Consider the following 23,868-nt stretch of genomic DNA (forward strand, 5'->3'; position numbering starts at 1 on the left):
GTGTTGATCGCTTCATATATTATGGATAAACAGACACTAATGGTGCTAATTATCAGAACTGATGCGATGCGTTTACACTCGGTATCCACCGGGCGATGCACATGCAACGTCTGAAGCCGTTTCCCTGTTGAAATGATGAAAATAATGGAGCGGTGGAGTTTAAATGAACTCTGTGTTTTCCCTTCCTGAGCTAGTTACATCCCGCCAGAGAGCCTCCCCAGCAGATAAGCAGCATCTGCATAAAACTGAGCAAAACATCAACTAATAAGCAGGATCAGACCGAAAACAAATAGCCGTCCCTGGATCCAAGTCCTTTACCTGCTGCTTCCATCCATCTCCACCCCACTTACATATTACTCTATTCATTATACCAGAAACACAAGCTTATGGTATATCAAATCAATCTGTGGCAAAATATGTGTGATTAGTGTGATCTTACCAAATAGAAAATCATTCTAGGACAATCTGCTCCCTAAAAAGGACTTGACTTCCATGTTCTATATTCTGCTGCCCTGAATCTCGGGTCGGTGTTAGCAGAGCTGTTGCCGTGGCCGCTACGCTCACACTAGATTGCATGCGTCCATGAGCTAATTGATGTTGGGCTGATTCTGTGCACCGAGGCAGCCTGACCCTGTGTGTGTGTGTGTGTGTGTGTGTGTGTGTGTGTGTGTCTACAGTCCCCTAACGAGAGAGTCCTGCCTGTCACAGCACTCCTCACTTGGAGAATCTCTCTTTCCACTAATGAATGCTGACCGGACTGGGCTACCTTGTCAACGCACGTCACACACACCTACATGTGCACACTCTCACACACACACACATGCTTATCAAAAGAAGACCTGATGCCCTACTCCCTCAGCCTCCAGGCAGAGAGGCTCTAATGTAGGGCTATTCAACTGTACTGTTCAGGGGCCACATTTGTAGAAAGCTAAGGGACTGGGGGGCCGGACATTTTGACCCACTCGACCCCTTAAGGCCTCATGAATTAACACCTTTTTGTCTTTTTGCTAATTTTAAAGTTTAAAGTTTATTGGGTACCATTTTCTTTTTATATGACACATATTTTTCTTCAAAAGCTAATACAGATCTTTGCTCCTCACTCTGGTCGCCTGGTTACGTTTTAAAATGGGGGACAAAGTATGAGGAACACTGAAAAACGATTGCAATCTCGAAAACATTTCCTACAATTGTACACCACCTAAACTTTTAGTCAAAGTCGAGAACAAGCCACCTGCACTAGTGTTGATGAGTTGGACTGAGGGTTTTAGGAGAACCAAGTCTGCATCAAGAATGGTTTATTGATCGAAAGTGAGAGAGAAACACGTAACCATAGTAACTCACACGGTGAGAGAGGAGGAGTAGAGATGCTGACTGAGATTACTCTGATCCACATATGGGAGTAAATAACAATATAGATTTGTGTATATTTCTTGTATTTATTTGTGAATGGAACTGATCAGCGTGTCGGTCAGTTTGATTGGCAGGATTTGGCCCGCGAAGCCGCCTGCTCTATCTCAAATGGAAATTATGTAAATGCTAGTATGTTTTTTAATTCCATCTATAACTCTATTTGCATTATGTCCCAGCATATAGATAATTTCATATCTTGATAATGATATATATCACAATATAGAATGTTTTCTGGCAGTTCAATTAATAAATATGTGAAATGTGAAATATCTTGTGAATGAAATACTTGACAAATAAAAAGATCACATCATTTTCTCATTTAATTATCAACTAAAGTGCAAAATGATCAGATATTCTGAGAATTGTGTGGGATTCTTCAAACATTATTAATTAAACCGCTCAATTTAATGAAATTATTTATTCAAATATTGTTTTGATGAAGCGCAGTCAGAGAAAGCAATTTGTGGGAAAAAAAATGTACCGATGCATGCATCTTCAACTGTATCTCTGTATATATTTAGTCATACCAATTAGTTTGCAGCAGGCTATAACTGCGTAGGAAGATGCTCAGCAGCATTCGTTTTTCCCCCTTGACACTCTTCCTCATTTAGTTTTTCTTCACCTGTTCTTTCCTTCCCTCGCTTTAGTCTCTTCAGTTGTTCATTCTTTGCTCTGCTGGAGAGAACGCTGAGCGGAACAAAGCTCAGGGGGCTATGCAACGTGTTCAGTAAAATGGCATGTGTCCGCCGAGCTACGGTAAATTACCTCCAGTTGGCTTGCTAGGGTAGGTTTAACCACCATGGGCCCCCTCTCTCTCTCTCTCTCTCTCTCTCTGTGTGTGTGTGTGTGTGTGTGTGTGTGTGTGTGTGTGTGTGTGTGTGTGTGTGTGTGTGTGAGATAGGGTTGGAATGAAGCTGTGTGGGTCATGTGGCATATTATCCTCAGCGCAGGTAGACAGGCTGCAAGAATTTTGATGAGAGTGACCACACACACATTTCAGGTAGCTCATTTTGCAGTAGGGTGCTGAAGAGATGCCTGTAACGTAAGACGCACACACACACACACACACACACACATGCAAACAAACACATGTGCACACAGTCATCGTGCTCAGTGCGACATGCGTACACGCTAAAACATGAGTGGTTTTGAAATAGATGGGCCGCCCTCGTAATTGCCCCGCACTGATGATGCTGAAACAGCGAGCAGCCCCTCGGTGGGACCAGAGGCTCGGGGAGAACATACTGTCAACTCCCAACAATATGGATGTCTTGACATGCCGGCCACAACATGTAGCCGTACTGTTGCGTGTGCTGGGGTGTTTTGGGGAGCGGGGGGTTACAAGCATACAAGCCCCCTCGGACCATATTAAAATCACAATTACTAATGAGTCAATGTCACATGTTTGTGCTGACCCAATCTTAACAGAACGAGACAAACAGTCACGTCGGCTTGTGTCTCTCATTTTGAATCTATACATTTGGCTGGTTCAGCCAGATGCAGTATGGCTGCTCCCACCGGCTATGTTCTAACATGCACAGGAGTGTGTGTGTGTGTGTGTGTGTGTGTGTGTGTGTGTGTGTGTGTGTGTGTGTGTGTGTGTGTGTGTGTGTGTGTTGGTGTGTGAGGGGCCGGTTCACTATAGGAACGTGCACAATTGTCACTGTGCCCTGAAGACAAGTGGCCTGCCTGACAATTTATTCCATGCAGCACTGGTTGTAAATCCTTTGTGTGGCTTCGCAGCAAAGAACTGCAGAGTGTAGCCTTAAAGGTATAGGTCACCCCCACATCAGCCTGACATGTGGTGGTCATTGTGCTCTCAGTTTAAAGTCCTCCATGAGAAGTGAATGGCAGCAGTTGAGTACTGTTAAGTCATATGTATTATATATATTTTTCCCTTTGCACTTATTAATAGCTTTTAAGAATCATTTTATTCAAATAATGTATTCAGTTTGAACATGTGATGATCGGGGATAATGGACTGCGACAGAGCAGAGCGACGGCGGTATTGGAGCCACTCTGCATTGAGCGTGAGAAAGATTTTCACTTTTTTAAAGAGATCTACGCCTTTAAAATCATTTCCACACAAAAGTAGTTCAAAGCTCTCGGCTGCACACCTCATCCTCTCCCTCCGTGTTAGACATTCTATGCCCGTCAGAAAATTCCGTCTCGGGAGGCTCCGGCTTTGACCAGACCACTGCTGTTTCCGCATGGCCGCCCCCGGCTGCTCCGAGGATGCTCCCAGAAATCTGATGCACCGAAAAAAAAAAAAATCCAGCCTTTAAAATCCACCGCCGACGACCTCATCTGTGAGGTACTGCCGTTTCTATTCCTCACCGCCTGGCGGCTAGACACCACGCTCTGCTCCGCTCTGCTCTGAACTTTCTAATGCTCCAGTCTAATCAAGTCTACGCGCCCTCCCTCCCCTCATGAGACAAGATGGGCTGAGGCGGAGATGTGCAAGGGAGAATGGAGGGAGGAGAGAGCAGAGCGGAGATGAAGGATACGAGGGGGGGGGGGAATAAAGCAGGAGACGCATAGATGAGGTCAGGAAGGAAAAAGGCTGAGGATGATAGAGATGGAAAGATGGGATACAGGAGGAGTTACAGAGGGATGGAGACAGAGAGGACGGGGGAGGCAGCGGGGGAGACGGGGAGTGCCAAAAGCCATCAGAGTGAGCCGAGCAGAATCTTAAAGCAACTTAATAACCTAAAGCATTTCTCTTTTCTTTCCTCTGCCCTCAAATACTTCGACAACGATTCCTAAAAGAAAACGTGCAGACATCAGATAGTGGTATAAAAAGAGCAAGTGTGGAATGTAACGGGAGAAATATGCATATTAAATGGAAATGGCACAATTCAAAACCGTAATTCCCTGCAAAGCAGGAACTAGAACGGGGTGGCATCCGATAAAAGGCAGGGTCATAAAATAAATAACATATCTGACTAATAAGGGATGGGGGAAATCGTAAATCATTAATGAGGAAAAGCCATAAAAATAAATCACTGCTGGCTCCGGACGGGAATGAAGCTAAAGTGTGCGTAATGTGTCACTGGAAGCCTGTCAGTATAACAAGAGGTGAGCGGTGCACGCCATTGTAGTCAGCGTGGACGGCTGGGGCAGCGAGGCCTCTCCGTGTTCATCGAAGTAAATGCAGCGTACTTCATCAAGCCTACGCCATCACGCCGATCTACCCCACAGGGACCGCTTAGGTTCTACAAAGTGGAGAAAATAGTTCCTTCGGTGGTGGTTGGATGATGCCAGTGACATGGGGACAAACTGTATGTGCATTATACCACCACATTTACATTAATGTTAATGCATTTAATTAGTGGAAAGTTGTTTCGTGTCCATTGTATCTAGTATTTGTATGTATTGCAGTATCTTTAGGATATCAATTAGCCCCGCCCATACCTGACCCGCCCCATTCTATCTGCTGCAGCCAGGTCCTAAACAAGCAAATACCACTCTCTGACTTTTTCACATCAGTTTTGAAATGTACGATTTAAAAAAAAAAATACATCATGAAAAAAAAACTAATTTACAGACGTTTATGCAATTGAGTATCCTCATTTTAAATCATAATGGAGTAAAAACACCCAGATAAACTAGCTAAATGCTAACCAGCCTTCCTTCAATGCCCTTTAGAACCTCCACATACAAGAGTATCGCATCTGATTTTATCTTCTCATTTTATTTAAGCCCTCACACTAACACTTAACTATTTTTGCATTAAACGCTGTCTGCCTTTGTGATAATAATATTTCGCCGTTATTATTTTAAGCCAATTCCACTGTTGCAAATTGTCATGACTAATTAGCATGTTGTCATGTCGGTTGAATCATTGGCTAATGGCGAAGCAAGAAAAACAAAGCAAAAATAAAAAATGCACAGAAGCACACATACACGTGCCCACGCACGCATGTGCAGCCTCTCCGACTCTGCGTGGCAGCGCAGCTTAGCAACCCATAAGGGAGAAGTTAATGGTTTACAAAACTGCCTCTGATACAATCAATTATGTCAGCCGGAGACACACTGATGTTGATTCCACTGCCACTGCTGTTGTTTTCCTCCCTTTGATTCATCTGTCTTCTCTTTCATGCCACCCTTTTTCTCCCCCATGGCCCTCTCCCCCCTCTCCCCCGTCTCCCTCTCTGTCACTGCGCTCTGAACCCAGTACTGTCACAACGGATCCGTCAGAGCCGTGCCTTAAAGCCAGCGGCAGAGAAAGGCAAAGTGTGTGTGTGTGCGATTGTGTTTGCGAGATAGGGAGGGAGAGAGAGAGAGGGAGAGAGGGAGAAAGTTGTCCTGTACAGTACAGAGAAGCGCCACCTCAGCAGCGGATGACGCTGCATCAAATAGGAGGCAGGAGACGACACTCGTGGCCTAGATTCAAAGCGCGGTGAAAGGGCCTGGCTTGTTCAGCAGGAGAGTACATCCAAGTGTTCACATGTGGCCTCCTCTTTGCTTCAATTTATCAATTATTTCCCAAGTTCAGTCCTCTTCCTCCGTTTATTTCCGTCTCCTCGTCCTCCATCCAGCCCTGTTTACTTATCTGCTTTAAACTTCATTTCTCTCCTGCCTCCTCTTTTGTCCCTGCTATCTCTCGCCCTGTCAATCCAGCTCCCTCCGTAAAGAAGATTAAAAATGTTTGCAGCCTTCAGGTCCTCGACGCTCATTGTTCCCCGTTTTCAAAATAACCTCCCCGTTAAAGACTTCTAGAAGACCTCCATAATGAGATTCCCTTGAGATTTCCTCCCCCGCCCAGATAAATCCCAATACTTCCCCAGAAAAACATGCGTAGAAACTTTTCAAAGATTTGTTCCCAATCAGCACATTAGAGTTCAAAAAGTCTGAGATTGTATATTCCAGTGATTCAGTTGGAAAAAGTGATTTCTGCATAAGACATTAGGACCTTTGCCGCTTGCATTACAGAGCAGATATGAACTGTGTATATCAGTGTGCTGAAATATTTATTCAAAAAAGGCCTTTCTGGGGCGCTTACTGGGCCCTGTTCATAATTTAATAATGCATAAGCACCAACACTGGTGTATAAATATAAAAGGAGGCACTTAACGCTGGATGGTCTAACGGCTGAGAAAATGTCATTTGAAATACAGAGATCTACCTACGGGGGGGGGGGGGAGTACATTAATTTGCACACTGTCACCTTGACTCCTGCATGAGAAAGAAATATCTCCTTCACAAATCCAGCGGAGTAACATCACGATCTCTGTGGGAGCCACGTCCGCGGTCCAGGCAGCGATGTGTGCAAAATGTCTCATGACAGATGTCCACAGCGATACCAGAGTATTTGTCAGCAAACCATTTTGTTAGATATTGCATTGTCACTCCTCCGGAAACCAAAAAATCTAAAAGAAATGTGATGCCGAGAGGAGATTTTCTTCAAAGCTTACTGGGACTGAAGAGGTGCAGCGGTGGTGATTCAGTGCAGGGAACGTACCTGGAACATTCAAATATAAAAACTCGTCTAAGTGTTCCCCGCTGGGTTCAGGCTGAGCTTTAGCTTTGGTAAAAAAAAAAAACAACCCTCATCAGTGTCATGGGGAAGCTATAAATACCATCCTGGTGTTATCATACATACGTTAAAGACCTACTTAAGCCCCCCCCCCCACCCACCCGATATGCATTGCATCTTTATAATGACATTCAATGGTGTTTTTGAATATCCGCCACTGTTCATGATTGCGAGGCGATGTGGTTATTTCCGTGCGCCGCCACAGACCGCAACTGTTGCATTTTAGATAAGCTGCATCCATCACTATTTTTTCCCTTTTTTTCTGAAACGGCATAAAGCTGATGACACAATGAACTCTGGCAGGATGTATGGGCGGTGATTTTGAAGCAATCAATGGAGACAGCGAAGGTAAACACAGTGCTAAATGTCAGCGATGGTGATTGCGCTGCCACAATATCATCTCGTGGGGGGAGGGGGGGGAGCTGGAGACCCAAATAACCAAAATCAATAATCTAATCATTTCATATTCAAATCACGTACGGTAGAGGTCTGGATCCTATTGCACTTTCATATCCCCGGTGTGCAGATGGATTCCAATCAACAACCCGAGCAGCCAACTCATGCATTGGCGGCGGGGGGCACGGACCGCAAGTGTTACTGTGCATCTCCATTCTGGAATAGACTTTTGATGTTTATGGTTTCCTGCATCTGAAGCTGATTTGCGTATAAAATACCAAACTTCATGTAGAGTGTGTGTTGTTGCTGCTTTACATGATGCTACTGCAACGATACCTTAAAGAACGTTCTGGACTGTTGCTTGCAGAAACAGTCGGTTTTACATCGCTACAGCATTTTGCACAATTTGATGTGCCAAAATATATATTTTTAAATTGGCATACACAATGTATTTATTATTCATGATTTTTTTTTACAAATAGGGTTGCATTGGGAGGAGATGTTCACAGTACGATAACAGATTTTTAATGCTTTTTAATTATTAATATTATTATTTATTTCAGTTACAATGACCCTTAAAGGTATGAGGACAGAATTATAATTATAAACTAATTATAACCCTGACTAAAAAATAGCATGTGATCATGCTACCATATAAACTAACTGCAGCATGTTAGTTTATATGGTGGCAGCCCTGCAGCATATTCATTTAACTACTAAATGTAAATAACGAATAAACAAATAAATAATCTGCTCTGAGTTTTTAAAGTAATGTTGATTGATTATTGACAGCTAACATATGACGTAGGTGTGCGACAGGTCAGCCAGACTGCTCTTCTCTTCTTCTCTTTTAACACACACAAACACACACACACACAACCGAAGATAAGCAAGTGTACATGATACGATCACAATCTTGATACCGCCCTGCACCATGATGGTGGTGAAATTAATAAATCATTAATAATAATTCATTAACATACAAATTACCGTGTAGCATTTAAGCAGACCTATTGGCAGCTATGGAATATAATATTATACGGTATGTTTTCTTTATTGTCTAATAAGAGTCATGTTTATCAGCAAACTGAACGGGTCTTCTTCACAGAACTGGCCGTCACGTTTCCACAGTAACCCAGAAAAGACAAACTAGCTCTAGATCGGGGGGCGTGGCTACACTGGGACAACCTACTGAATCCTGCACCTATAAATTGAGCCAATGCGAAATAGCTGATTGAAAAGTCATCTCACGTTGCTCAGATCTCAAATTCTTTATTTTTAACGTTGATTGCAAAATTCTGGATAGATTCAGGAAAAGATGAGTTGAATGGAAGGGTCACGTATGGATGCCAGTCTGTCTTAACAATAGCTGAAAATGCACAGAGAGAACACATTCATGTGATTTAATACTCCGTGATAATAGGTTGGGATCATTTATTTGTATGCGTCTGTTCCTGAACAGTGAAAGGTCTGAGCCCTACAGCCTCCTATAAAAGTTGGCACGGCAACACGTACGCATTCACAGTATTTACGAGAACAATTAGATCGTAATGAGGTTGCATAATGCAACAGAGTGGATTCACATGCCTTTACTGTAAGTTTGGACATTTATAGTGTGGTTTCACTTCATCCTCCCAAAATGCGTCAAACTTTCCGGTGCCAACCAGAATGGAGTTAATGAACGACTCGTGATTCTTCCTTTTTTTCCCCTTGGAATCCGTGCCGAAGCTCCGAAACAGAACAACAAATCTCTACAGTGTGCGATGGGGATAATTGAACTGGTAAACAGACACGTGGAGGGAAAAACATCTGCGAGTGCATCTGCTCATCATCACCCCAAGTCCGTTTGGAAAAATCTCGATTCACAACATACCCGACTCCGCATTACACAATTAGCACCGGTTCACAAGCAGAACAGCACAAATATGAGGAGACACAGTGGGGGAGAGAGAGCGATGCTAACCGCCGTGACTTGTTTTGCTTCACACAAATAAGACGGCGTATCCTTCCAGGAATACGGGGGCCCTAAATAGATGCTTTCTACCGAGTTGTTGACAAAGAGCATCTCTGTGGACGCTTCCCCGTCGCCAAGTGTGTGTTGTGGAGGCTTGGACCGCTGCGCTCAGGTGGCGGCGTGTTTGTGTAACGTCACGTGTTTTTGTTTGATCAGGTTTGTGTGTGTGTGTGTGTGGGTGTGTGCTCCCCTGGTGCCCTGCTTCGATCCGAGGAGGGGAAAAAGAGAGGGCCGAAGGGACAGGCGGGTATCTTTAGCACAGTCAACAGGATCCTCGGCGAGCAGGCGGCAGCCGGGGGCGACAATAAACGTCAAATACGAGATCAACCGAATTCATCGTGGCCGTCGCCGATGCACGACAACACTGCGGAGCCTCATTTAGCACGTCTCATTGACTGAGAAAGAGCACATTCATGTTTGCATGAGCAGCTGAAGGGGAGTCGCTGGGAGGGAGGGAGAGAGGGAGGGAGGTCGGACCACATTCACACATTAACACAGTCACACCTGGGAGCCGCGTGAGCCACGCGGTCTCGCACTACTGGGCACCGATCTGCTCCACTGGAACAGTTAAAGGTTAAGTGCTCGGAGGTCGCGACCCTGATGGGAGATGTTTGGGGATTTGAGCTGCCAGGATTTTTCACAGCTACTGTACTACTCCGATTTTAAACTGTGACCTTTCAGTCACAAGCTCATTTCCTCCGTGGCGATCTGTTACCGCGGGTCAATACGAGACCGGTGGGGCTAAATGTGGAGATGGTGAACTGAGACAGCCATTCTACTATTGTTTATGAGCCGAGATGTGAAGCCCTTTAAGGTGGAGAGATGGACCAACAGTTTGAAGCCCAGAGCCATCAGTTTACCATTATATACATGACAACAAACACATTTGGAGAAGCTGCTTGGGATTTTTGCTTCAGAAATGACTCAGTATCCAATCATTATAGGAGTTACTAAAAATACAACTATTTATTATTTCTCTAGTTTGAATCATTATTACAATATTAAATAAAGATATAAATAAAAAACTTAGCAAATATTTTGAATGTGTATGCAAAATCACATGTTACGTAATCAAACTAGTGTTTGAGCAATGAATTATCTGTTACACATTATATGGCACCTTTAACAGGTGTGAAAACAAAAACACTTCAATAAGGAATGTTTTACACATAGCGTGTTTGCAATCATCAACCGTGACAACAGAAGTTTGCTGAGAAACATCACAGAAATAATCACACTTATGCACTCAGTTTATCAGGCACACCTATAACTCCTAATGTTCAGCTTTAGTTTAAACTATTTTAAAGAGGAAGAGATGAAGGACGTAGTGGAAAAACTTTCTATAATGCATCATAAACATATTTGTAATACCTTAAAATCTGCATATTACACTGTGTAATTCATGATCATTGCTTGCTTTTACTAGAGTATAAATGATTGGACATTTTGTGTGTTGTCCTAGCATTGATTGTATTTAATGTTTTCACTTTACTTAAAGCAAACAACAACCACTTACCGTATCATTATAATTGCATCATAAAAATATCGTAATTACAACCATGGGAATTATAATATACTGTGACTCCTGCAACAAAGAAGTGACCAGCAGTTATGACGTATATTGCGACTTGTTATCATGTACGTTATCATAAAATGCTGTATAATGTGATTATTGTTATAAATCATCATTGATGGTTATGAGGGTTTGTAGCTGTGATTGTATGGTGTTACAAGCAGATTATAATGCATTCTAAGTGTGTTTATAATGTATTATATACATGAAACGGCATAGAAAGTGTTACTGATGTGGTTTGTTGTGGTGTTGTATGTTATATTGTTGTGTTTCTATATTGTTCTCCCCATATATCCTCTATCTCAGTGGAGGCTCCATTCGAGCAAAACCAAAAACTTAAATATGTAATTTTGTTAGTTTTTCATTACAGCTTGTTCATAATCATTAGCTTGAACAACACAATATGTTCATTTCATCATTATGATTCCGCTGAAAGTAATATATGACAGTACTGATTTATCACCCGGCCCTAATAGAAAGATAAGTAGATCAACTTTTTGAGTGATGTTTAGTGGTTGCCCTAGCAACTCTCTTTCTATTCTCATTTCTCAATTCCCTCCTCCGTTACAGTGTCTTCTAGTGTTTCACAGACATCTGCCTCATGCTCAGCCCTGCATGTGTGTGTCTGTGTGATTGTGTGTGTGTGTGTGTGTACGTGTGTGTATGTGTGTGTACGCTTGTGGCTGTGTGGAAATGTGTGTGTCTGTGTGTGCACGCGGGCACACAAGGGAAGAAGGCTGAGTCTAATTGCATGGACCCATCTGCTGATTCTGGAAAACAGGCTTGCATCTTGCAGACACAAACGCTGCCGACAAAAACGCACGCAAACACACACACACGCACAAGCACACGCACACGCTACAAGTGCCTGCCCAAAGCCTTCAACTTGGACCCTGAACAATCTGCAGCCGTGCTCCAGCAGCTGTGTGGACAGCATTGACTGGCATGGTTTACAATATGGGCTCTATTGTCTGAGGACAAAGGCCTCTCCACTCGAGGCAAAGGTCACATTATCAGACAATAAGCCTGTATTCATGGGGGGTGATGACAGGGGGGCGAACAAGAGTGTGTGTGTGTGTGTGTGTGTGTGTGTGTGTGTGTGTGTGTGTGTGTGTGTGTGTGTGTGTGTGTGTGTGTGTGTGTGTGTTTGGCATCAGGTGCAATTTGTGAAAGGGCTGCTACAGCTAGAATGATAAATAGTTTAATATCCATATTATAATTATATTAAGTCCAAAATAAATCTTTTTTTAAAGTGCCTTCTATACTGGACTAATTTCTGCACAGCGTTTTCACACCTAGTTTTCAGTTTTATTTTACATTTGGTATGGATGCACCTGGTCCAGGTTTATAAGCATTTATCGGCTTATAGTGCTGAGCGATGCAGTCAAAGTCCTCTATCCCAGTATAGGTCATTTCATATCTCTATAACAATATCCCGATATCGCATTTCCACGTGGACCTTTTTCTGTATCCTATTCTGGGTTAAAGGAGCTTAAACAATGAAGAAGCCCCTGACTTGAAGGTTCCCAGTTGGAGTCCAGTTAATCTGAACTCAGCGGTAGTGTAAAGTGTGATATTCCTTCAAAATATTTCCCATTCGATTTTTCACAGAAATTTGAGACGACATAATTGCGCGTCAGCATATCTCGATACGTGATTTTATCACAACACTTTTCCATTAAAAGTGAATAAATGATGGTCGCTCAGACCTATCTGCTTGCCGTATCCGTCCCTGCATAATGTTTACTGTGACTCACTTTACATGTATTCATTGTTTAACCAACGAAACTGATTCAGATTGTATTTCAGTCCGAGCTCTCATTAATAATGTGGAAACGAAGCTTGTGTGTTTGTGCGTGCGGAGCGGGAAACACCTGTTCCACACATCCCCCACCAGACGAGTGATACATCCCCTGTTCCTGTTGTTCTTTCTTTTCACTCATTGTTAGCAGTGAAATAAGGACAAAATGCAGCCCTGGTGTCACAGAATTAGATTTCATAGCGAAGCTTTCAGAGTCATATGAGAGTCGAGGAAGGAAAAGCATGCAGGGCGACGCACACACACACACACACACACACACACACACACACACACACTGGACAGGAAGTGCATTTCAAAGGGACACACACACTCACCATGTTCACACACTGAGGTTGTGTCATTGAATACAGGATAAGGATACACACATGTGTGAGCTTTGAGCTAAAACAATAAACTCAAACCAGAAAGAACATTAATTAACCACATTGACAAAAGCCTCCGTAAAAACCTATTCAAACAAAATGCAGGAAATTCCAAACTCGTGAGTCTTTTAATAAACGGATTTTCTTGTCCCACACATGTCCTTGCACATTTCTTGTCATATTATTCTAAAGTGGCAGGATAGTGGAGTGAAATGACCTTGGCCATTCAATAGATAACTAACTACGTAGCAAACCTTCTGCCAAACCACACAGAGGGGGAGAGAAAGGGGGGGAGAGAGAGCACCCTCATTCACATCACTCTGAGCCACTTCAATCAATTAAGAGCATCCCACATGAAAACATGGCCTCAGGGGGTTTATACAGCAAAGATGCAACATATTTCTCCTCCCATTGAGGGGAAAAAACCCTGGGATACTCTGACTAGCTGTCAATACCCGAGAACTGCAGTCCCTCCTCCGTCGCCAATAAACTGAATGTGCAATTCATCAGCCTAACTCTAGGAGACAGTATTTCTAATTAAAAAGGAACTCGTAAACTCACCATTTTACAGGCCCAGCTCAGCTTGTAAATGCACTGTAAATAAGTTGTAGTGAGTGGCTTCGCGGGCAAATGAAGGACCGGATTTGTGGTTTTTAAGTCCTGTTGATGCGTTCGAGGAACAGCGGGCCGATTGCAGTTCATTTGAAGTTTCACTTTTATTCTCCCAGCAGCACACATTTCTATTCGATTTACTCTACTTTGTTTTATTCTGCTGTCACTTTCGCCGTCTGTATTCTTGCCGAAGCTCGCTGGGTCATATCTGATTGGATTAGCAGTTTGAGAGGACACATTTGTTGGGCCAATTAGAGCACTCCCGGGCGCAGATGGAACCCTGAGACCTCCGGGGAGAACGCTAGGTCATATTTGGAGTCCATAAAAAAAAAAAAAGCATCATGCATACTGTAGAGTCTGCAAAAACAAAACACCAGGTGTATGTATATATCTGCGTGACTATCCCCCAGGTCTAAATGAGCTGCAACAACCCGAGTTCAATATCTCTAAAATTATCACAGCGTGAGACGCTGCGTCTTCAAACTTGCACACGTTTTCTTACCTTTTAAAGTGTAGTTTGCTTCGTCGGAGTGAAATGGAACCCCCCCCAGAGAATCACATCTCAATGGCAGCTGGACGTCCTGGTCCTGGAGAGGCAGAGAGAGACGGGGGAGACGGTGCAAGGAGGGAGAGATAGGAAGGCAAACAGAGGGAGACAGAAACACAGAGGGGAGGGGTTATTCAGTGAACTGAAATCCCTGTCATATTTCACAATAGAGAGACACATAGCTGTAATATGGAGTGAATGTGGGGTGCGGTGTGAATAATGGGCCCCTCCGCATTGACGTGAACAGCCAGGAGCCACTCCGGCGCGAGAACGAGGCGGTTCACGAGCCACTTCCCCTCGCGATTGCTTGTATTTGTGGATGCTCGTGCCTGTGCGCTCAGCCTCGTAATGACCTCCTAAGTGTTGGGGTATCAAAGTCTATAATGGTCCGTCTCTGTGATCGCTGACAGTTTACAGCTAAAAAGCTCTCTTGTGCCGTGGTGACGGGTTTATATGGGTGGCATCTCACTGCCAAATGCCAGAGACACTTTTCAGAGAGGGGGAATCGTAAGCTCTGTTACTAGAATGCAGAGTCTCAGTTGTTCACCGGGTTATTCTTTTTTATTATATTTTTTCTGTCTGTCCCTATCTCCCTCTGCATCATTTCTTTTTTTCTCATAATATTTTCCTTCCTTTTTTGGAGACAACCTTTCTCTCTCTCCAGCTCTCACTTCACTCCCACCCTCCTCCCCCACTTACTTCTTTTGAGGGTAAACTTTGCGGCATCATCCCACCAGGGTCAGTTTGTGTGTGTGTAACTGACATCAGACGTGTGTGTGTGTGTGTGTGTGTGTGTGTGTGTGTGTGTGTGTGTGTGTGTGTGTGTGTGTGTGTGTGTGTTTGGGTGTGTGTGCGCTCCTCTTGGCATGCAAACTGTAGTTTTGCTGTTTACTGATGGGGCCGAGGAAACGGCATCTATCTGTTTGGCCTTGAATTATCTCTCCCAGAGTCTTTGTCTGCGAGCCTTGCAAGATTTTTTTTTTATAGGCACACAAAAATGAGTGCATCAACATACTGGAACACACACACACACACACACACCCAGAGTGTCTGCCTGGACCTCTGTAGAACGCTCAGCCAGGGTTGTGCTGTAATTGGGTCTATTAGCCAGTGCAGGAGCAATGTCTATATGGTCGGATGGGCAGAGGCTGCAACAAAGGATGGATTCTCTGTACATGCACGTCTTTGCATGTATTCATATGCACAGCATGGGGACGGGGGTACACCCCCGGCGTAATGTGTACATGCGAGCGTTACAATGCAGGAGAATTGCCAGAGGCAACAGAGCGTTGGCGAGAAATAATTTGGGACGCAAAGCTCTGCCACCTTTGCAGCAGCGTCATTCACGCTTGCTTCGGTATCCATTATTCACACGGAGCTGGTCGAGGATGGGAGGATCAATGAACGAGGAATGGAGGAAGAGGGGTGGATAAGAAACGGGTTTGGATACACAGAACAGGTGGCGGAGGAAGTTTGTAATAGGAGCGGAACTAGGCGGGGAATGAGGTTTTTCATTAGGGCTCATTTACGCAAGGTGGGAAAAGGGGGAAAGGGAAGATTAAAGATGCAGCCATCGCAAAAGTCCATGCATACATCAGCAGTGTACCATCGTTTTGTTCCATCACTGAAGAGGAACTCTTCATTAAATCCTAATTTGTTCTCTTCTCTGCCGTCTGAAGGCACAGATCAACAGCGTTCCAGCGAACAGGCTGGTTCAGATTCGACCGAATGAAACAAGTGTTTTATTTTCACCCACAGACACACCAACCCGGCATCACTGGGAATAATATTTGCAATCCTATTGCCAGTGATAACGGTCGGTGCCGGTGCAGGAGGCGGCGTGCCCTTCAGCGAGGTGGAAGTAAGGATGTTAAGGCGGGATGTGTAGCACGTAGAGGTGTGGAAACGTCTCGTGGGAAGAAGAAGTTTGCTTACATTTCAGTCTCTCTCCCTTCCTTTGATTCAAACATGCAGTCAGCTAACTCGTTGCTCTCGCTACCAATAAAAGGTTCAACAATGGTGGGCTGAAAAAAAAAGCCATGTTCTTTCTGGAGATCCAACAATTTAAGTACGAGTGGAAGTGCTATGAATAAAGCCTGCTAGCCGCTAGGCTAATTCATGCAGTGAAAAGTGCCTTATTGTTGTAGATCACGGCACATTAAACACGCACCGCAGAAGGATTAATGTTGTCTTTTTGTAATGTTTATGTCCTGAGCTGACTCTCACACATACTTGTATTGACAATATGCCGTTTTTTTTTTATATCCCACACCGTTGTAGAGCTTTTTTGAGAGCACTTTCTTCATAAAAAGGGAGTTCAGGTTTATCGGACTGCTTGTATTGATTGATGAGCGGTAGTATAGCAAATCCAGGATGCGATACATCAAGAATCAGTGTGCATTTGAATCGTTGGCAGATGAGTAAGCGACACCTCTAGTAGCATGAATCCTTTTTAACCGTAGCACACTCTTTCCCTAACTGTATTTTGGTTACCTAATCATAAGCACAAACATCTCATAGTGCATCAATATTCTTGCTCTGATGCCGGAATTGAAAGAGGCTCGAAGGACACGGCTCTTCCTCTAAATGCCTTTTTTTGTTAGCTGCTTTTTTTGCTGACCATGTCAACATTGGAATAATGTCTTCATTGATATCCGATAGTTAAATTTCTCTGTTACAGTAGGTTCTTTAGCAGCTATAGCTGAATATGTTCTATTTAGAGCAAGGTTACAATTTAACACACTAACACAGAGACATTCAGATGGGAAAATGCTTCCAGCTTCCACTACTGTAAGAGGGAAGGGGGGCGATGGGATTTTTTGGACGCCGAGTAGCCGCTCTGAACAATGGATGGACATGATGCGTTTTTTTTTATTGTTTTTTGTTTTGTTTCTGGGCACAATGTATGCCTCAAAAAAAAAAAAAGCATTTAAATACATTCAACGTGATAGATGCCCAGCATTTTCTCACGGTAAAACAATGGTGTTTGCTATTACGAGAGGCAGCGGTTGTATTGATGTCACCCCCATTACTCACGAGCCGGCTGTATGTAATTAGGATGACACCACAGTATGCTTTTATGATGCGTTTTCATGTATAACCCTTTGTAATTACGCTTCAAACAACAGATTGCGCCATAACAGACCAGAAATTGCGTTGATGCCCGTTGGTGGAGATTTATGACGCTTCCGAATGCAGCAGCGCAACGCCTTCCTTCTTTCGAGGGTGGAGTCGCCTATACGCTAAAAACCACAATTCTCCCCCTCGGATTTTGACAGATTGGATATAAGCATGAAGAATATGGAGCAATACTGTAGGTGGTCTGCCCAGGCGTAAAATTAAAGACTCTTGTCTATGTGCCCCACATAAATCTTTGAAAGAGAGCGGGAAAAGAAATACAGAGCGAGTGAGAGAGGCGGTGGGGGAGGGGGGAGAGATGGTGAAACAAAAAAAACAAAAAAACAGCTGGATTTGTCCGGTGATTGTGAACCGTTGAACTGTAATCAGCTGTACTCAACCCTGGACAATGAGAGGCTTCAATCCACACACACACTGAAAAAAGGCACACACCAGCATATATCATTCTAGTAATTGCCTTACATGGGTTTTACACAAAGATTGGTTTTAAAATACCAAATATCATTTATCAAAGGCTCGCTTCGACACACACCCTCCCTCCGCAATAAAGGTCCTCGCCCCATTCGCTCTCATCTTGATGCATGTGATAGGATACCGTCTCATCTATCAGGCGCCGCGCCGACTGAGCCGGAGCCAATCAGGGGCTTCAGGACGCACGTAAGCATGGGCGCAGGAGAGGAGGGATGCCATTTCTTCCATGGTTAGAAAACAGACACGTGCTCGCTGTAAGTTATTGCGCTCCCTCGCAAAATAAAAGCCACAACGAAAAAAAAACAAAACAGAGGTGGTAAAATAGTTTTATTGCAAAATGTGAGAGATACGTCAGGGACAAATTGACGGGTGCTGATACGCGCCAAAGGGCCATGGCTGCTTCTTTTTTTTATTATTATCTCAAGTTGGAACATCCTCTGCAGAAGCCGAAGCACACGACTTGTTTTGAATCCGCCAACCACACAGAGTTATTCACCGGCCGCTCAAAAGGCGGTTTAACCTCAGGCAGGGCACTGAGGTGCTACGTTTACACTTCAAACAAGGCTAGTCGGCCTCCATCACGTTATCACGACCATCACGACCACATCTGAGAATATCTTTGTTCCGTCGAGCATAACCATCTAGTCGCCCCCTCGCCCTCCTCCAGCCTATCACGCTGCACCATCGACTAAGCTCCGGATCAATACTCTCTGGCACATATTCTCACTCTCAAAGACTTGGAATGAAAACGTCGTTCACGATATCGCTCAACATCACAGCTGTGCCACAGAACAGGCGCAATAAAATGACAGTATTATTTTTTTAAATGAACCGTCGACCGGTCGCATCAAAGCGCTTCCAGTCGGCTCCTTCAGGCTGGTTTATGCTGAAAGGAAGCAGATGAACAGGGAGTGGAAGATGTATGTAATGCAGTTAAAGTAAAAGCCCAGTAAGCAGGAAATTTAAGAGGAGCCTGGGGATGATGGTATTACAGCAGACACTGATTGTGGGCAATCTGCTGAAGAAGGGAAAGATATGGAAAATATCGCTGGATATGGTGGATGTTAGAGGCGCAACGGAAACATGGCAACAAATGGACAATCTGGAAAGGATCTGGTGTTTGGTGGCGTAAACTGAAAATCCGATGTCATTGCAATGAAAAGCAGAATTCCCCTTCCATTGTCTCAGGCGCTGAAGTCCAGCGACCCTCGTCCTTTCATTCGCAACGTCGAATCCGCCCCACAAACAATACAGTATTTCTTTTTCCAAATCTGGCTGCGGTTACCATTGATAAGAAACACAGCGTTATACTGGGAGATTTATGCCTCCAGCCCTGTGATGACCTCATTGTTCATCGCCCCATAATTCAAATCTGCTCCGCTGTGTTGCATCACATTGTGTATGACTCATTTCCAAGTACCCCCACTCTGTAAACAAGCGAGGCCTCCTCAGCACGCCACAGTCAACCGCACAAGCACCGCGGCAAAGAATTTCCCCATCAATACTGTGGCGACTGACTTTAAGACTTGAATATGCACCACACACACACACACACGCACACACACACTCTTGCACGCAGCAGAACGCTGTTTAAATGGCCTGAACCGGGAAGAGGAGGGGAGGGGGTGAGTGCTATTGTAAATGATTTCCTGCGGAGACCAAAATAATCGGCAGACCTTGGAGTGAGCTTCTTACAATCACTCTGGCCTTGTACGCTGATTCTCCATTCAGCTCCCTAATGGCACTGTGTGTCACTAAATATACAGCTGCAGGCAGCGTCTATGTGTGGCTCTCTCTTTGGGCGTGTGAGCATATACGTGTATGTGCTAACGCGCCAGGGAGAGAGACTGCTGGTAACTGATGTGTGTTTCGAGTATCTGTGGGAAGAAATGCATGTTTGTGTGTGTGTGTGTGTGTGTGTGTGTGTGTGTGTGTGTGTGTGTGTGTGTGTCTCCTATTGAGTGGTGACAGCTTTGAGGGTGGCGCAGGGAGGTGAAGGACGCAGCGGAGACGCGTGGACAGGAGATGAGTTGACTGATAGAATAAGTGTTTTTCTTTGTGAGAGATGGATAACAACTACTGAGGAGGGATGGGACCGCCATCGTTTGGGATAATCATAAATATCCTCACAAGTGACTTGAAAAAGCTGTCTAGCTCACTAGCATGATAAAGAAGTGAAAAAGAAAGCCTTTTGAATAAATAAGGATAGAAAAATACATTTAAAAATGTATTTAGCTTTTATTTATGCAGTGAGGCCTTATGATTCATGATCATGTTATTTAAGATTATTCACTATCGCTAAAAAAGTTTGTGTTTCTTAACTAAATATAAAGTCATACCAGTACGTTTCAGTGCCATTTTAAGAGTTTTAAGCACATTTTGATGAATATTATCTTGAATCGCAATTGTTTAGACAGGATAATCGCTACGTCTGAGTGTCTGAGAGGTTTTCAAAGAACAATGGGCTAGCCAAGATAGAAAGCAGCTGCTTTTAAGTCCAGAGACAAACAGAAAGAATACACCTTTTCGTTTTTTTTAATTGTATTTCACAACTTTCACAACAAAGTTATGGTAAACTGTGCACAGCGTGGTTTGAGTCAAAATTAGATTGGCAGGCTAAGATGAACAGTTTAAAAAATCAATAGCGTTACAGGCAGCCATCTTTCTCACGTTTGTCACCAAGAGTAATTGTATAAAGAAACGACACAGATGTACCCGTCCACAGCCTCCACACTCCGGGAGGTCCCGGAGCACACAGGCACTGCAGCACGGCACAATAATGATCTTCACTTTATTTAACCCGCTTCAACAGTGTATTACGAGCTATTTTGCAACCAATAAAGCCACAATAAACAAAAGTCAATTATGACATAACGATGGACATGAAATATTCAGGGCTGCCAAAGAACCAACGGGTCAGCTGGTCAAAGCAGAACAAATAAATGTCTCTTTAAAAATAAAAAAAACAAACATCATTGTGAGACGTGACATTGATTTTACCTGGGATTGTTCACTCCAAAGGAATGGAAAGAAGATTGTGAAGAACAAACTATCAGCGTGTGTCTTTATTGTTACAGTGAGACATTCATTATATTCAGTATCGGTTCTCTTTGGGGATTTTTATGGTAGCAAAGTAGCGAGAAATACAAAGTGGGGAAGAGCCAAAAACATCATTGCATTGGCACAATTAAGATAAACGGCTGGCAGTTTGGGAATTAATTTACGCCGATTGATTTCTCGATATTTTTTATGTGAGATGGATCACGACCTGAGGTCCTTGGGCTTCTTTAATTTGGCTGTTACAAAGCACAGCTTAAAAGCAGGATGCAGTCCAACCCTTTCTCCTTGTTTAACGCCTCTGCTGTCGCTATTGGACTTATCATAACAAAACCTCTTATTGTTATAAACATGTCCATCACTGTTTCCTAAAGTCCAATGGGGCATCTTTCTTGTCCGAACTCCAAAACCCAAATATATTTGATTTACTATCAAATGGACAAAAGCAGCATATCTTTTCTTTTTTTGCTTGAAGAAAACTCAATGAATCGCTGTATTAATTAATTCATGTAGTGCTGATACATTTTCTGTCAATCGGCTCATCTTCATAGCCGAGTGTTTGCAGCTCATGCCACGTTGCCACAACGTCTTGGGTTCGGTTCCAGCTTTGAGACCTGGGTCATACTGTCATCCCGCTCTCTCTCCCCCATTTCCAGTCTCTGTCTCTAAAACTGTCATAAAGGCAAACACTGCGAAAAATATATATATATTTTAAAGGAGATCACGCCTTTTCAAGGAACCATTTCAAGGTTCATACTCCTATTTTGGATTCTACTAGAACAAGTTATGTGGTTTAATGTTCAAAAAACTCTGTCTGAAAAAACCTGTATTCACCCTTTTGTCTGAAACGTTTTAGCGCGTTTCAGCAGAATTGGGTTGCTAGGCAACAGCTCTATGTCATTGACATACACTGCCGACTAGAAATAAGCATTCAGAATGTTAATGGTCTCTATATTGTATAGTTATAGCTTCACAACTGTACAGGAGTCCTAACACACTTAGACCTGCTTTATAATTTCAAAGAAAGACGTGAAAATCTCACTTTTTACAATATTGGACCTTTAAAAAACTGTCAATCCGCGATTCTGTCTAATCCCAGTTTCAGCTTTAATCGTTATTATTTAATCCCATGCTAGTTTGTTACAGCGGACACTTTAGAAACATTGCTTCAGCACCGTTGCTGATATAGCACCACGGCGCTGCTTGCGTTGTTTAACGGCATGATTACAACTACGGCTAAACAATGCAATGATCATTGAGCAGGATTACAACACGCGTGGCTTTCAGCGACACACACAAACAGCCCAGTTAACAAACGGCTGCGAGCTGCCAGCCCCAACATACAGACAGATAATAGGCCGTGGTGGTTGGAGCAGAAAGCCTTCCAACGGTTCCATATTTAGGCAGAGTAAGACATCTATCTCTGGAGGGCTATTCTAGTCTAGGCTAGGGGAGCAATGAGTCAGTGAATGCCCTGAGATCTGACAGCCGGTCGTCTGCTGCTGGTCTTCCCACTTTCCTCAGCATACATCTAATCAGGTAGCAAAGTAACTGTGCAGTCCTCTCGCACGCTCCGAACCTCTGATGGACTTGAATGACATCGCAGGCGAAAGCTTCACACATTAGTGGAGGTGAACTGAGCCGGGCGATGGTGGAAAAAAATGCAGAGAGCCAGAGTTATTCTAATGCGGGAAGGGAAGGAGGAAGGATGAGTTAACACATGACCGAGTACTTTAGGTGGACGAGGAAGATGGCCGAGGATCTGCCCTCATTATTTCAATACGGGAGAGAGATGTCATCCAGCGCTGGGGAAAGGGGGGCTTCTGAATGAGGTTAAACTCGGCACACAAAGTGGGGTTGGAGGCGAAGGAATGCCAAATCGCCGTCGCATTAGGAAGCGGCGCGGACGAGATTCAGCCGCTCCTGCTTCCACTTGGAACTTGGTGTTGTTATCGTCGCAGCTTTAAGATTTGTTTTGGCTTTTCCTCGCAGATTAAGCCGCGAGAGTGACAATTTATTTATGCAGGAAGGTCGGTCGTCTCTGCGAGCACAATAAACACCACCCTCTGTTTATCTACAAGGCTCTCTGACACACAGACCCTTGCCTCGCTGTGCATAATTTACCTAAATAGACGACTGGATCCCGGAAACCGCAAATTCTTTGGGTAAAACGCTCACTACACTGGTTCTAAGGGGATCCACTAAACAGAATTAATTGCACGCGTGTTGAAGTTGGACTCTCTAATAACCCTTGACGGTTGAAATAGAGACTCCAGCAACAGTTGCACATGTTCCAAAACAGACTGTAAGCCTCACGTATACCCGCGTGTCTGTTGTCCGTCTGCCAAGCTATATTTCCATTATCTCCGGCTTTGGATGTGCGATATTGTTTGTATATGATCCCTTATTTAAATCACCATTACAGGGTTAGATATTGTTTTTGGAGCCACACAAATCCAAACCAATATCATCATAATATATGTGCTGCGTTAACGGCTCTAAACAAAGAAAAGTCAGCCTTCGGCCAATCAAGTGGAACAATCCGAATAAGCGTGACTGTCTACATTCACCCCCCCCCCCCCCCCCCCCCCCCCCAACGAGGAGGGGTGGTGGGGGGGCGTCTTTCTCCCGCATCCCAACAAGTGAAATGAATCAGTGACCTAATTAAAGGAGGACAGATAGACCTGCTGTCAGCAGAATGCTCACTTGCCGCTGTTGCACATCATACAGCTTCAGGTGCTTTTGGGAGCGTCAGCAGGCGTGCGGGTGTCATCGCCCAACGTGACCCGGGATGCTCTTTGACACACCTTGCGTTGGTGCTCTGATGTCTGACAGACATCCTGTGGCTCCCCAGGGAATGAGGCTTTACCTCAGCCTGTCAGGAAAGTCAAACCGTAAACATCCACTGCAGCAGATGTACGTTTAGG

At 44.0% G+C, this 23,868-nt stretch overlaps 1 protein-coding gene across 1 annotated transcript in view; it reads right to left on the bottom strand.

Moving 5' to 3' along the window:
- Window positions 1–23,868, bottom strand: part of adgrl3.1 (adhesion G protein-coupled receptor L3.1) — a 126,902-nt gene that overhangs the window by 101,335 nt on the left and 1,699 nt on the right. The window contains exon 2 of the mRNA XM_084005363.1: window positions 14,231–14,315. The gene's annotated coding sequence lies outside the window, so the exon portion shown is untranslated. The remainder of the gene's footprint in view (window positions 1–14,230; window positions 14,316–23,868) is intronic.

Source organism: Eutrigla gurnardus, assembly GCF_963514095.1.
Source record: "Eutrigla gurnardus genome assembly, chromosome: 3".
Lineage (NCBI taxonomy): Eukaryota > Metazoa > Chordata > Actinopteri > Perciformes > Triglidae > Eutrigla > Eutrigla gurnardus.